This window comes from Triturus cristatus, chromosome 7 (genome assembly GCF_964204655.1).
Source record: "Triturus cristatus chromosome 7, aTriCri1.1, whole genome shotgun sequence".
NCBI classification, from domain to species: domain Eukaryota; kingdom Metazoa; phylum Chordata; class Amphibia; order Caudata; family Salamandridae; genus Triturus; species Triturus cristatus.
The window spans coordinates 350,411,917-350,428,978 of NC_140590.1; positions in this window are offsets into that span (position 1 = coordinate 350,411,917).

Here is a 17,062-nt window from a genome sequence, read left to right on the forward strand (position 1 = left end):
TAAAAAAAAAAAAAAACTCCTCACTTTATCTGCTTGGGCCTCAAACTGCACATATGTATGATGTAAAATGAAAACATGCAATGTGTTATCTAAGAGTTTTCCGGTTAGTACCTCATGGCTTCTATAATCGGATCTCACTCATACCATGGTGGCCCTGACATGCAGTGGGACTGTAAATTCTGCTCCCTGGGCAAACCCACGTTTGACCAGGGATACATCGTACAACAAACTCTGCATACCCCTCAATGTCTCCACAGTCAATTTGGCTTCGGAAATCATATTGAACTTTTCCAAGAGAAATTTGTTGGCTAAATTCTAATAAATGGAGAGTTTTTCCCGTTTTTCTTGGCAACACTTGGCTTACGATCTATTTACCACTCTCGATAAATACTGTATCATGGATTATCGGTATTTACTAAGTGCAGTAAATACCCCACTTCATTTGGGCTCCCGCATAATCAGTTGTTTGAGGTGCTTTGAGTGTAATAATAAACATGGACAAATTCAATAGGCTTGGCTTTTGTTAGTGAAAGATACTGACAACTAAGATCAGGGCCGGCTTTAGCACTAGTGGCGCCCTGTGCGACAATGTTTTGTTGGTGCCCCCCAACCCCCCCAAATGACCACCTCCGCTACGGATTCCCTCACTACCACCATTTGACAGTGCCCATCAAGTCTCCATAACCACTGTCTCTTAGATTTATTTAGTTTTATAGCGCCACTCATAAAAGTTTAAGATGTCAGCATACACCTTACATCACACACACATTGCACAGAGACAATCAATCATCGGTGTGTAACTCGGTATATAGGAAATGTTACATAGCCTACAAAGAGTAAGAGTCACATTTCATCCATACTGGTAGGCAGTATAGTTTAAGAGTGATTGGATGGGAAAAACACAAATTCAGAATTCAAAATGTAACCCCATTATTATGGGTTTTCTTTAATAATAAGAATTGATTTCTACCCAAATGAACCCCTTTTGCAATATTAGGACAATGAAAGACTGAGCAAACAATATATAGCTCTAATATTTTCCTTGCTGTTTACATGAAGCTCTTTGGTGGCAGTTAATAGCTCACTATTAGGATTTTAACTTCTAAACTGAAAATAGCAAAAGGATCTCTGACAAAAGCGGTATCCCACTGATGTATTTATATCCACTTTGTGATGTGAATGGGACACATTCTTTGCAGCAGGCATATAAACCCTCTGAGCTATGATGAGTCGAATCTCTCACTAGACAAAGCTCCGGTCTCTCCAGGAAGAACATTCATCACCAGAGTTGTCATTTTTATTGATGATGGAAAACTGCTTATTATGAGCGGCATCAGGTGCTTTTAAAAAGATGAACATGATACCCCCAACCCAAGTCAGCGCCCGGTGCGGTGGCACCGATCGCACCGCCCTAGAGCCGGCCCTGACTAAGATGAGAGTCTGTGTGTATGTAGGGATGGGCAAGATCACGAACGTGGGGATAAGTGAGTGGTTAAATGTGGGTGATATGTAGCTGCATTCAAACCAGTGCTAGCGTATGGATAGGAGGTTTACCTGCACAGAATCACAAGCTGGCAGATAACGGTGATGCCTTGTAGTAGCGTACCCTAAATGTACTTATGTGGAAGAGCACTGAGCCTAAACAAGCATTTGCAATGCAACAAGTCTCGCATTTGCGAGAGTTGGAGCTATTGGCATTGTAAATGACAATGGCTTTTATTCTTTTTTTTTTAAAACCTGCAAGTGGTGCATAAACACGCACTTTGTACGTATAGTTCTTGCTTACGAGAAGCAAGGCTGTCAGTAAAAGAGACTGCCAACTTTGCTTCTCATAAGCAAGGGCTATAAGTACAAAGTGCTTGTTTACGCACAGCTTGCAGGTTTTCAAACGCATAAATAAAAGGCATTATCATTTACAATGCCAATAGCTCAAACTCTCGCAAATGCGAGACCTATTGCATTGCAAATGCTTGTTCTATGTGTGCTGCAGAATGCAGCACACATAGACAGAGGGAAAAAACGAGGAGAAATACAAACATTTCTCCCTGTTGCACCTCTCTGCGCCTCCCCTGGGTAGGCATAGGTTTCTGACGCATTCCGAAGTTTACGAAAGGTTGGAAATCTCTGAATGTGGCAGAATCCATGGGTGTTGCGTGGGAACAGCCACAGCAACATCCATGGAACTCCCCTTTCATGCAAAGTGCTGTGTGAAAAGGGGCCGTATTTACAAGGACAGGAAAAGCCACGCAGGGTGGCCTTACATGTCCTTGTAAATATGGGGCAGCAAAATGCGCCGCCGGTGCGTCACAAAAAGTGACGCACCGGCGGTGCAAGGGGCTTGTAAATATTCCCCTACATGTTCGCGTCTCCGTACACTATGGGCTTTGCAGTCAAGTTCAAATTAACTTTATTCGGCATGAAGCGATAAAAGCCACAATCCATTCACACAATTTACAATAAAACACAAATATTATATAAATCACAAGTTTCCAGTAAAAGTTACAGTTTAAGATTTTTAAAAAGGAGAAAAAAGGACTCTATATTATACATAATGTAAAAACCGTCAGAAAAATAGATAAAAGTTTTATAAAGTGACTAGTGACAAACCTAAACTGGTATATATACTGCTCATGCATGCATTTATTCAATCCATTAACTCCTCATTACGTTTCCAATTCGTTAAGGCTAATTAAAAAAAAAAAGGTAAAACAGCATAACAAATCTCTAAAGTAGAGAAAGTTTGGAACAGTTCTAATCCCAACTGATAAATTCTGGCCGTTGAGCTACACCATACTGGGGCTAGGAAACGTGGAGGAGGGCCTTGGTACAGAGAGCAAAATATAAGAAATGACGGTGTTATTCCTATTGTACCACCTTGAAAAACCTCTCACACAAATTGCAAATCGGGTGAGAGGGAGGCAAAGAAGACTAACAGGAGAAGAGCAAAAGGCTTCTTTATTGGGATGTGTGCAGTTAAACTATCCGCGGCTACCCTTAAACCTCTGTCCACCAACCCTTACAAACTTATCCAATCAACCAACCCCAACATCCATTCCCCAGCATCCTTCCAACCACCGTCCATCCAACCTATCTCGAACCTTGACTCCACTTGTCTCATCCGCTAACGCCACTAGTTGACCCCCAGGTCAACCCACAAATGGCCACGAAAAAGGGGGGAGGGGGTGTATATGTAAACGGGGGAGGATAATTAAGAAATGGAGGGAATTAAGGGGGAAATTCTGCTGTACGATAGAGTACCTAAAGCCAAGCACAAACAAGCATTTGCAATGCAATAGGTCTCGCTTTCACATGAGTTTGAGCTGTTGACATTGCAAATAACAATGCCTTCTATTTTTGTTTTCGTTTTAAAAACATAAATAGAAGGCATTGTCATTTAAAATACCAATAGCTTAAACTCGCGTAAATGCGACACCAATTGCATTCCAAATGCTTGTTCTAACTATGTGATTCACTAATGGGGACCGCTTTTATTTTGGTGCACGCGGCTATTTTCTGCCCCATGGGCGGTGAGTTTCCCTGACCTGCACGGACATGATATCGTTCTGCTAGTGAGGCATTCACACCTGGCGTGTGCAGCCGGAGCACCCAGGGTGTCTCGCAGGCTTGGCTGTACATGCGAGGCGGGCATAAAGTTTTCGGGGCGGAGAAAAAAAAGAAACCAGAAACAACTTTCAGTAGCTACAGGAGTAGAAAACAGAGGTAGTAGTAGGCGAGTGGGGAGAAAAGCGAGCGGGGTAAAGAAGGGGAAGAATGTTGATGAAAAAAACGTATGAAGAGTGTTGATAGAAAATAAACAGAGGAAAAAGATTCGGGGGAGGGGCACGGTAGAAGCTACATACCGAGGACAGGCTGAGCAAGGGAGGAGAGCACCTAGACGGGTGGGGGAGGGGATGGGGGCGTAGGGTTTCTGACTGAAAGCTCCTGATTGTTATCCAGTCGAGTGGTCCCTAAAACCCCCATGGCGCTCTAAAACCAATACATTTCTTATCGCACTTCACGTGCACATAAAAACAGGAAAACAAATAAAGATGCTACAGCCATGGGGTCTGATTCCCAAAACATTTAGGACATTTTCGCCCGCAAGTAAACGACCCCGCATGGGTACAGAAAATCCATAGGAATTATAAAGGTTTTCAAGCGCGCACATCAAAATCTGCGACTGTCGCATGTTTACAGAGGCACTGCTGAAAAGCCTTTGTGAATTCCGAAAAACCACTGCTGCATTTGCTGAGAGACATGGTGGCATCGGTTTAAAGTCTGCAGTTTTGGGACAGATTCTCTGCTGTCCTGCAGTTCCCCCGGGGCACAAGCAGGTATCCACGTCTGTCAGGACAGCTGATCGCAGCAAAAAGACAGAAGTGGATGCCTGCTTGTGCCCCGGGGGGACAGACATAAAAAAAAACATGTGAAGCGGCATTTTGTTGCTATGGCAACAAAATGGCGTGGGACTGTCCACAGTCCCTACGGACACGCGCATGCTGTCTGCTATGTACAAATGGCAAGAGCAGCCATGTTTGCTCATGCATGAAAAGCCCTCGGCAGAATCGATTACAAAAGGTACTCGCAATTGCGAGAGCAGCGCATGCGCTGCTTTCGCAAGGCGAGACCTAAAAATCATGGGATTTTGTTCTTAATGACAAAGGTATGCCTAGTGGAAGAGGTACTGCCTGAGATTTCACCTATACTTAATGAGCAAATAGATGCATAACTTAGGTGTTTTCATGACAACAGAAACTGGCTCCAGTTATGTGCTGGTCTGGTGTACAGCACCCTGTTCATCTTTGTTTTTATAGCAACTGTCTTCTTGTATACTGCATGCCTAGGCTGTTCCTGAGATGTTTTAATTAGTTTCCACATGCATGCAGTGTCACATAGTGCCATGAGCCTATACTGCTGATAAGGTGTGCGCTTTCTACTGTGCGCTCACGCACGTGGACTGAAGACTTACTAACAGTACCAGTAGCTCAAGATTTCAGACTAAGGTTGCACTTGCAGCCCTGCCTTCAGTGTTAGGCATGACGCTTCTTGCAAGCTGAAGGATTAGAGCCTCTGTACACACTGGGAAGGGTGGTATGATTTCAATGAAAAATCTGTGTGCTTGTGCGGGTGCTTAGCCACATTATTGCCAGGCAAGACTGAATATCTGAATGGTGATCAATGAAGGTCATCAGCAGATAAGCTGACCCACAGATAACAAGCACAGGCAAAACTAACAGGTCAGACCTTGGCAAGCTTGTGCGATGATTTGATTTTAGGTCTCACGTGCCAGACAACCTTTAGCGTCTGTGGACGGAAGCTTACTGTGGACCATATCAAAATGTTACAGTGGGCTTAGAGCCTCTCAATAGCTTCCCATCGGTTCACTTTAGTATCAATTTTATTTCTTGCTTTATATTCAGTGGCTTGCCTTCCTCCTCTTTTGTTTTTGCCTCTCCTGGAGCATAGCCTCTTTCCCAATCTTTTGATTGGTTGACTTGTATCCTTCTACTGCTCCCATTTCCTGAACTTTTTTTTTCTTTTTCATTAAACACTTCATGGTGGTCAGGGCCACTGGAATTATGTGATTCTCTGGCTGTGGCTTTTTTCACATCATTGTATATTTTCTATATTTGCCACGTAATTGTTTAGCTTCTGCAACATCTTAAGATTTTAACAAATTAAATTGTGTTTAGCTCAAACGGCTCAAATGTTAGTAAAATGATGGCAACATATGACCACAGTAGAAGTCCTTTTGCAAAGGTCAGCTGGTCATCTTTCATTTGCCTATTTCTGTATTTGGTTGTGAAACTGGTACTAATGAGGTGATTTTTTTTTTGCTGAGATAGTATTACTGTGTGTAAAAATGATGAAATAACGAAGTAATACTATTTAAAAATGTGCTGCATTGTGCAGCATAATTTGATTTTTCTTGCCACATAATTTAGGTAAACCTGCTGCCTAATTTGGTGCTACCCGCTGCATAATTCCAGTGGCCCTGACGATAAAGCTCTGATTGCTCTCTCTTTCATGCTGGTTCCCGCCTCTAAAAATACCCCTCCCTTTCCCTAATATTTCTACTTCATAAACCACTCCATTATTCCACCATCCCTCATGATACAGCAAATGCTTTAATTTTCATGTTCTTGTTTTTTTGAGTGGTGTGGGGGTGGCTAGCTGCTTCCATGTGCACTGCACATGCCACAAGTGCTTCCCCATGCCTAAGAAATCTTGGATTGGTAAAATGAAAGAAAATGGTGGACATGTCATTTCGCTGACATGCACATGTATGATGATACATGCAAGCACATTACACATGCACACATCAGTGGAAAGATGTAGCTACCAATGCTGAATTCAGTGGCGGGTAGGAGCAAAATATGAATGACAGTTAAAACAGACGAAGGGATGAAGAGGGCTGACCTAAAGCCCCTATAAATATATATGTCTCTGTATTTTTTATTTATGAATTTATTGGCTCACATGATGCCAGCGAGACAGTTAACGTTGTCTCAAGACCAGACCTCACAGAATAGCACGACACAAAAGCATAGTCATTACAAGCACAAGGAAGGCCACTGCATTCCAACAATAGTAAAATACTCATACCTGGTGCCCCTTCCCCTTCTAATGCATTCCCCTGCTATCCTTGCTGACATCAAACATGTTCCAAATAGACATTTTTAAAGTTACTAAGCTGAGAAGGACTCATCTTCTGAATATTTTCATTGACATATGGACTGTGATTTTAGCCTGTTGCTAAAATATGGTTCGCCAGTAATATTATGCCTGATTATTTGTTTCTTATATTGGATCATAGAGGGTGAAGATGGACTTATCAGCATCTGCAAGTAGTACCAAGATGTGTAAGAGAAGGATAATCACATTCTCAAATGGAAAAAAAATATGTCACCAGCAAAAAAGCAATGACCCAGGTGATGTTTTTAAAAATAATAAAACACTGAAAACACAAAGTTGATCATTTAATGTTTTTTTTCTTCTTAGGTAAGTGTAATAAGGATTTCAACGTACAAAACAGATCATCTACCCAAGGATTTACTGTAAAATTGATCCGGCAGAGGATTTGCTTTATTTGTTCTTAAGATTTGACTGCACTTCCAATCATGACAAAGTTTTCAAAGAGGATGCAGAGGAGTTCAGTCCATGTTTTGTCTCCTTAAGACTCAAGGGTAGAAGCTGGCAGACAGTTTAAGGAGGAGCCTCTCATGTTCTTCTGACTTTCTTTTCAGAGAACAAAATAAACAGATGGTTGTTAAACTTTACTTTTATACTACTCTTTTGCTCTCATTGATCTAAGAAAGTTCCCCTTTCCTGTCTTGTCTTGGTATTGGCTCCTTTAAACCCACACCTTGCACTGTATTCATATAATAATTTCCCTTATATGAAAAGGAAACAATCTTCCTCAGTTTTTACTATTGAAAATTGTTTGGCAAGGTTCTTTCCTCTAATGGTCTTGACATTAATTGTTCCGTCTCAGCCCTGCACTCTGTGAAGCCGACTTGCTGTAGTGGAGCCTTCAGGGCAAGGGCAAGTGAGACTTGGGAAGGTTTCTGTTGGATGTGAGATGTTTGTGAGTGAGGTGAAGTGCAGATTTTCCGTGTGTTGGCTTGAGAGTTATTTAAAGGTACCTATCTCCTCTTTGGTTGCCAATTTGCCTTTATAACTGATCCACCTGAAGCATTATAATAATTTTCATTTTATCCCTTACTTCTGCTACTTGCTCATTTATCCCTCCAACCGTACTGGGCCCTCTACAGTTAGACAGCTCACAGGATTACCCTTACCACAGAGGCAAATGGTCCTCTGATGGATCTTTCTCAGGCGATAGGAGGGGTGGGAATTACAGTGTCCAAAACGCAATGTTAGCCTCCCAATTAGGACCATTAGTTGGTGACTAACTCAAAATTTCTAGATCAGGTTCAAATACACCACTCCCAGGACCATGCTATAGAAATAAAGTATTGCAATGGGAAAACCCAACGTCCTAAAGGAATTAAGTCTAAATAAAATTAATCACACTAGGAACTCTGCTATAGCAGCACAGAATACAAGAAGCAGAACTTGATACTCTGAAAAGATTTGCGGATTTTCCCTATAATGCATTTAAAATTAAAATGGAAAATAGGACAGTTCAATGAAAGAACATCAGGACACAATAATGGTCTCAGGCAATTTAGATAGTTTGATTCTTGTATTAATGATCCCAAATCAATACAGATGAGCAATCTCTTAAGCATTTCAGTGAGGGGTGTTACAGCATGTAGTACACGAGAGGATGGTTTAAGACAGTTTTCAGATACGAGGTTACAGATTCCTACCACCATGAAAGGCAGAAGGATGGTTCCTTTCTCTAAGAGCATCCAAAGGTTCTATAGAAAAACGGGTAAAAGGACTCAAATTAAAGTCCTCTAAGGGTGAGTCCATAAGCATGGGTAAAAAGGAGAAATAAGTCAAAATCATATAGTTTGGCTAAGAAGGTTTCCAGCTCTCTGCCTGCTTTTGGCAGCAGTGTCAGCAAAAGGCAGTCCAAAATAAGAGATCAAAGGATGGTTATAAAATCATAGGGAAGGCATTCAGTCCTCTTGCAAGGAAAATAGAATAAAAGCAAATGGGTTGCGTTGTCCCCCATTGAAAGAAAAATAATAGTGTTGTTCTCACAGAGCGAAAAAGTACTGAAATTGCCCCTCCCTTAGGGTTTCTTCTTTTATAGTCTTCATGACACTTTTGATGATGTAGTATCACCCCACAATGGTCAGTCCATCACATGGTTAGTATATGTATGAAATCACCAAATACATTTTCGTTATTCCTGCATGCTTTCCCTTGCTGAGCATTAGAAAGAACTGGCTTTCCGGGCCTCATGGTTTGTCAACGGTAAAACGTATACAATGTAACTGTCTATGGCATCGGATTAGAGTTGACTTTCTCTTCAAGCTATTTCTATGTGAACTTTAAAACAGCATCCTTTAAGCTTTAAAATGAGACATATATATAGCAAATAATGCAACATTTGCTAAAATGTCAAAGAACCCTTGTACTTGGCTAAGGAAAAATGCAGCTTGGGAAAGAACATGTTTAAAGGCCTTAAAATGCATATGTCAGCTTTCAATGAATCAAAACCAATCAGAATAAAATATAATGCATTAAATCAAACATTTAATAGTAAGAGAAAAGCAGTAATACCTCACCAATGTATTACATGAAATTGATTAACGTTAGCTATGGCCATTTGCCACAATCTTATTTTAAGCCATACATGTAATTTTATTCTTAAAGGTTTTTGTACCAAAAGTGTTTCTAACTTTCTATGTTTGTTATGGTCTCTACTATTACATTTATAGATTTCAACTTCCTAACTACTTTTGTCACATTTTTGCACCATATTCTGTTCACAATGCGTTTCCATGAAAGGCAATTACATTGCTAAGCCACTCCATTAGATCATTAGTCTCATCAATAAACAAATAATAAAACATCATCTTATATGTAGTTTGTTAAAGAAAAACATATTATTAAGCATCATAACCATTTATTAATGATTTCTCTTATTCTTAGACTTTCAAGCATGCTCTTACGGTGCTATTACTTCACTTTTCACTATTGCTGTGTCACTTTATTCAACACGTGAAATTTGCAAGTTCAGGTTTCTGTGTCTAAATTGGTAAATGTGTTGTGTAAAATGTTTTACAAATATTTCGCTTCATCATAACTATCCATGGCATCCCAAGCTCTTCCAAGTCGAGACTTGACCTCTCCTGTGTTCTCCAACAAGAACTATGTCCCTATTTCTTCAGTTACTGGCTCTTTCAGCACATCTGTAAGGCTTTAGGTGACAAAAGGGAGGCTTGGGAGTTTTGGGTAACCGCTTACTCCCTCTGTTAGAGCGCTGAGTTTATATCTTGTTACACACACTTGTCTTACATTGTCCCAAGTTTGGGGGAGCCACAGAACGTGTGCTGGATAGGGTGTGTAACTTCCCTTTTCTAAAGTGTTTGGTAAATTTAAAGGGCTGGAGGAAGCGAAACTGGTGCAACTGTAGGGTGTTGGTGACTTTATGTTTAGCCAACCATACTGCCATGGCATGATCTGTAACCAGTATTTAAGGTCCTTCCTAATAGGGAATACCTAAGAGAGTCTACAACCCGTTTCACTGGTAAATATTATACTTCTAGAGCGGCAAAAGCTTTTCCCTTCCTAGCAGTTTTCGACTAAGGTATAAAATGGGACATTCAACATGCTGAAAGGACTGTGAGAGAATTGCTCCCAATCCTTTTCCTGAAGCTGCTGTCGGAAGAATCAAGGGAATCCTAAAGTTTGAACTCCTTATTCTCATTTAGCTTGATTTAAATCTTGAAAAGCTGTATCTTCCTTTCGTTCCCTGATTATCTGACCTTGTGTTCTTTTGGTGTGCATCTGTAATGAAACCATACCGCTGTGAGACGGATGGAAGGAATCTTCTGTCATACCCTAAGAATCTCAAGAATTATCTCAATTCCTTCTGAGTCTTCTGGATTCTGTATGAATAAATGGGCTGTATTTTAATCACTCGGGTGCACTTCCCCATTTCCCACTAATATCTTCGATACTATACAGATTTTCTGGCTAAAAATATTTTGGGGATTGGCAGTGAAGTCTTCCTACTTAAGAAAATTATAAACTAATGTATGGTGTTCATATGAGATTCCTACAATACCTTATAAATGACTACATCATCTAGATACACTCCTGCTTACTAATAGTGTGGTTTTAGCAATTAGCCCATGAAATGGTGAAAGGTGATGTGAGCTCCATTGAATCCAAATGGCATTACTGTAATTTGAAAAAGTCAATGGGATGCTGGGAAAACCCTCTTCTGCCTTCATGGTATCTTCCAGTTTCCTAGATGAGATCTAACATGGATGTATACTTCGCTTGTACAAGATGATCCAGTATGTCATTGATCTGAAGCACTGGGCAGTTGTCAAAGGCAAATATTTCATTTACTTTTGAAGGTAAATGCAAAATCAAAATAAAATGTTATTATTTGTTTAGGTATCAAAATAATTGGGGACGGCCACTCTTTGACTCCTAGAGCTCTGCTGGGTATTTCAAAAAGAAGCATTTGAAACAGGGAACAACTTTGCCCAGATCTTTCTTCTGTCCTGCAGAGGTATCTTGTTAATTCGTCATGTCTGTATAAGGCCCACGACAAGGAAAGGATAAGGGAGAACGTTCCTGCGTTTGGGAGACGATTCCTACAGAATAAATGTATTGTGGTTCACACCATTTCTTTAGGTGATTGACATGGTATATTTGTCCCGTTGGACGGTAGTCAGACTGTTGTACTTCATGCGACTCTTATTGATTTTCAGTAATTACATAAGGGTCTTTCCATTGGACCGAAAATGTGTTTTGTTGTGCAGGAAGTAAAAGCAGAACTTTCTAATCGACTTGGAAGATTGTTAGTCGGGTTGCCCTATTGTAAATGTATTTGTTGTCTGTTTTGGGCTTGTTGCATTGTTTAGGCTAACCATCTGCTGTATCTTTTCATATGGTTCTTTTGGTAGCGCACATGTCCCAGAATGGATTTTGGAGTGCCTTGCTGCTCATCCCTTCTCTCGAAGCCTAATAAATCTTGAGGCTGCTGCCCATATAATACCTTGAAGGGGCTGATTCATGTGGTGACTTGTAGACTGGTTCTGATAGCTTAAAGACTCCATTGTAAAAGATCTTTCCTTTACAGTTAGTCAATAACTACTAGGTTTTAAAGGATGGTTTTAAGGTATGATTACAACCCTTCACTAGACCATCTGATTGGATATGATTTGCTGATGTTGGTATACCCTTTATGTGTAAGGTCTTATGGATATCTTTAATAGTTTTCGAATTAAAAGGGGTTCTTTAGTCTGTCAAAAGTTCCTTTGGAAATCCTGTTCTGAACAATCTTGTTCTAAACAACCAAAGTAATAGCTGTGGAGTAAGAAGAATGTGGAGATACCACTTCTGAGTGTGGATTGCATGATCTATGCTACTAGAATGTAGTTACATCCTTTCTGAGAAGCCATATAAGGGACCAATGAGATCCTAGGCATTACGTTCATATTGTGTTTTAATGATCTGAAGGGGATGTAGGCGGGTACCGGGCACTCCCCCCCAGGAAAGACTTTGACGTAATTCACAATATTGACAATGTCTCTGTATGTCAGCACATACTCCTGGCTGAAAAATACCTTTGTAATACAGTTTTGCCTACATTTCGCACTGCCCAGGTGTCCACTGGTAACATGCTCATGCGCTAGTTTCAAAACATTCTCTTGGAAAGGTTATGGAACAGGCACTTTTGTGCCTCCTTTCCCTCATTCTTAAAATAGTTTTCTACACAACAGTCCTTGTTCCACTGTAAGGTGAAGTGAAGATTTATGGGTGCCTTCTTCCTTCACAATAACATCCAAAAATACTTCAGTTTTCTTTTTGGACCAATCTAAAAGAGACACTACTTACTCCTGGAAGAGGTTGTATAGGTAAAAAAGGAGAGGATGTGGTCTGATGGCTAGATTGCAGACTTTGGTGCTGGAAACCAAGGTCCGAGCCTCGGGGTCGCATCCTCATCCTGTGATTCTGATCAAAATCACGCAATCTCCCCGTGCCTGAATGAGTCCTTGTGTAACGTAACTGGTGCTCATGTAAAGCGCTCCAATACCTTTGGGTCGAGTTCACGCTATATAAATCTGCATTAAAAAAAATATGTAGTATTAATGTTTGTCTTTTTTTGGTTTGGACTTTTTTGTTTCTTCTTCTTAGAATGTTCAGTGTGTTAACTCAAGGCTGTTTTGAGCCTGAGCAGCTAAACTATCTGCAAAGGGGGAAAATCCCAACTGAAGACTTCTATTCTGGTAAGGAGGGAATGTGGGCCACCAGTAAAAAGAACTCTTTCCCTCTGTATTAAGGATGACATTATAGACCGGCTATTCCTTCATGTGTCCATGAGCACACCTAATGTGTTTCTTTTTGGGATGAGCAAGAGGTCCTGAGGTTGGTGGAGTCAAACAGCTGTTTGAAAATATTCTGTATCTAACACTGCATTCAGTGGTATTTTGTATCAAGTAATTGTTACAATAAAGTGTCTTGAAAAATTGGTAAATCCTCTCTGAGTGTATACCTGCTTCTTCCAATTCCATATGTTCTTCATTTTGTTAAAGACATGGCCTTGCAATGTAGCCCTAGTCGCTGCACTTACAGAGCCGAGGTCTCAAAGGGGAAGGAGATCACAATGGTCTGGACTTATTGTTTTTCACAGATAATGCTCTAGGCATGTCTGTCTCAGAAGGGGCTTTGTTTGAAATTTGACAAGCAGATGGATATTGCTAAAAAATGGGTGGAGTTTTTGATCCTTGTGCTCTCATATATGCTGGGACTTCTTGCGTTTAATACTTGGATGTTGTCTAATCCAGCTGTAAGTCAGTTGTTGCCGGATAGTAGGAGTGCTATATAGGAAACCCGATGATCTCTGGGTCATGCAGCTTGCTCTGACATTCTTTCAAAGTTTGAGAAGAAGAAATCCAAATCTCCTCTATCCTGGTACTTGGGTAAGTGGTGAATGGGAGTCGATGACTTCGTACAAGAAAGACTGAAGGCATCTGAAATCTTAGAACGGGGCCTTGGCGTGTTGTGTTTTGGCCACTTTATAGGTTTTTAATAACAGTTGGTGATCAGCTGCTGTTTGTTCTTGCAATACTCTCTGCACTGCCACAAGGCTTTGTAATAAGGATTCTGTTGTGGCCTACATTGCTTCTCTAAGGAACGCTTTGTATGTCATCCGGTGAACTTGTGTTGTGGGAAATCCTATTCCATTGTGGGTAGATAGTTTAGCTTCTGATCCCACTTATTACACCAAGTGTAATATGGGTGTCATGTACAAAATGGATTCACCACTTGTCTGCCAAGTTGTTTTGTTCTTATGAAGCTACAGCACTTCCAATCATGACAAAGTCTCTGTTGCTTCACAGAGGATGTAAAAGAGCCCGGTCCATGCTTTTTAGGTCTCGCCTAGCTATTGCGTTTACGCAATTGCTATGCGAGACTCTAGTAAGGGGCATTTAAAAGTGCTCCCAAAAGTGGATTGCATGGCGAGCACGCGCACAATCACGTGCATCGTGCCGCCATGCAATCCGTTTGGCATCGTACTTCAAAGGGTCCGCTCCCCCGCCTGGAATGCGCTCCCCCACCCCGCCAAGCGCGCACACAAATTTGCTTTCACTTTACAGCAGTCTATTGCCTCCTGTCACACGCGTCCTCCTTTCTCAGTTACAATCATCTCGAGCATCAGCAGCCTTCGTCTAACTAAACTCACTTAGGGCCACGCATTTGGTGCTCCGAGTTTCTTGGTGTGCACTTAAACTGCAACTAAAACCCACGCAAGCCTCATGATATAATTAACAAAAACGAATTTATTCATACATAAAAGGCCATTGCCATAAAATTGACTACTTAAAAAGACATCTGGTTATCCCAAAGGCGATTTACTCGTGACCCCGCAAAGATTTTGTGTCAAATGAGCTCTTTTAAACAAACTCACTTCCTTCCCAAAGTGAGAGGCATATCCCCGTGAAGTTTCAATTGCAATTTTTTAATGTACTGGAATTTATTTGCTCGGTTCTTTCCACCTAAGTAATTCGTTTTAAAGCCTCAAGGTGTTGTTATAAAATATGAACAAGGCAGAATGTATTTTAAATGTTTATTCCCTTCATGTCTTCTGTTGCGGTTGCAAAGCATCATCTGTTGTTGGACTTTGCTGTTTGAAACACGCGGACTGATTGCAGATCTGTCCAGGAGGGACCCCTTAACCAGTCTTTGGATTTCTGATATTTGGCTTCACTTTATTGGGGTGAATGCTTCCTGCAGCTCACTCCACAGCCCCGCCAGCAAATAACCCCAGCAAATAACGTGCGTTTCTACAGCATTCTCACAGAAATGAGGGCGAGAGAAACTTGCCCAGCTACGTTCTCCCAGAATCACTACTTGCACAAAAGAGCAACTGGACGTAAACAGGGACAAGCATTTGCAATGCAATAGGTCTCGCATTATAAAAGTGTGAGCAGTTGGCATTGCTAATAATAATGCAACACTAGCTATTGGCTTTGTAAATGATAATGGCATTTATTATTTATGTGTTTGTTTTATAAAATAGATTAAAAAAGGCATTGTCATGAACTATGCCAATAGCTTAAACTTATGCAAATGCGAGACCTATTGCATTGCAAATGCTTGTTCTCCTGTAGATTTAAGGGTAGGAACTGTCCAAGATCGATCTGTATAAGTGGGAACAAAAGTAACAGAAATAATCAGCCTTCATAATAGTTAAGATTATGTGTTATACTTGCTTTTTTGCCCTCAATGGTATTTTAGAATCTCTCTCCTCTTTGGATTGTTTTCTTTAAACGTTATCCCCTCTGTATCCTTATCAGCATTTTAGTAATAGGAAAACACCTCTGTTTGTCTGCTCTTACTATGGGAAATTGCTTGTTAAGGGCAAATGCTCTAATGAGCTGACTCCCTGTAGGGGAGCCTCCACTGGGCTGGATGCTAGTGAGTGTTGAGAGGGTGCCTGCTGAGTGAGGGAGGCTTGAGTGAGGAATCAAATGAGGATTCTCTCTGTGCTGGCTCCAGAGTTCTTTAAAGGTAGCTGTCCCTTCCATGACTGTTGTGTGGCCTGGTTAACTGTCCCTGGCTTCCCACGGCCTACTGGAAGATGAGTCTTGAAATCTGCTGTGTTCCCCAAAGAGAAACTCGGGTCCCCATTTCTTCAGTTACTCACGATTCCCACCCACCGGTCAGCCTTGAGGTGAGAAGTGGAAGGCGGGAGTGGGCTGGGTAACTGAAGACTCCCTCTGATAGGGCACAGAGTTTGGATTTTGTTAAAGTATAACTTTGTTATTTCAAGATCTGAGGGGATATCTTGCTAAGAGTTTACCAGACATACATAAAGACGGAGAGCGACACAGAGAGATAGGTGTGGGAGTTGAAAAATACATACTTACTTACATCATACTTAATGCAAGCAATTGTCTATGACATTGAATAGGTTGTTTTTCAGCACATGAGGCAGAGAGCAACATGGTTGGTGGGGTGTCTGTCAGCAGGAGAAACAGGCAAGAGAGAGAGCCACGTGGAGTGCTGGGAGAAAGGCACACAAGGAGGAGAGAGCTAGAAAACATATGCACTTCATGGGGAGCTAAACGAAAAAAGAAAAACAAAATGTTCCCTGAATGTAACTAGTGGAAGGATACAAGCCAAACAATCAAACAGATGGTAAAAAGGTTATGCTCTAGGAGAAGGCAAACACAAGAAGAGGGAGGCAAGTGGCTCTATGCCCACTGTAAATTTAGGAAAGCCCACAAACGTTCTTTAACATAAAGGTAGCTTGCACTGTCTGGTATACGAAACCTCAAAAGGAACTCCTGCCCACATAATTTGCGTTAAGTCTCACTCGTTACCATATAGGTTCAAGAACAGTTCCATTTGCCATGTTCCAGGATAGTAGAAAGCTCTCATCTCTGCAGCATTGTTGAGGGATTTCATGGGGATATGAACACGTCCACCTTGACTCTGTAAGTAACTTTGGGGCATATTATCAAGACAGGCGATAAAATTATCTTTAAAGGTAGCTGTCCCACCGTTTTAGCGGCAGTTTTCTGCCGCTAAAGTGGCAATAATTTTATCGCTGTAGCGGTAAATGTGCATTGCGCTACTCGCGCAATGCTTTATTGTATTTTAGAAGTATTGTGTTAAACGTACATCGCGCAGGTAGCGCGCAATGCCTTTGTTGTATTCTATTTGTTCTCACGTATCGCACAATGCTTTGTAATGTATCTTGGTTTACCTTTGAATATGTGGCTCCCGCATGGAGGGTCCGTTTGTAGAGGTTCGAACGATTCTCCTGAGTTTTCGTTCGTGCTTCCTACTGAAGGGATGCTCCGTGTGCTGGGTGGAGTTAATCTACAATAAATATCTTCTTACAACCATCTTGGATTTCCTTGGATTAATATTCTACATTTGGCAACGATTG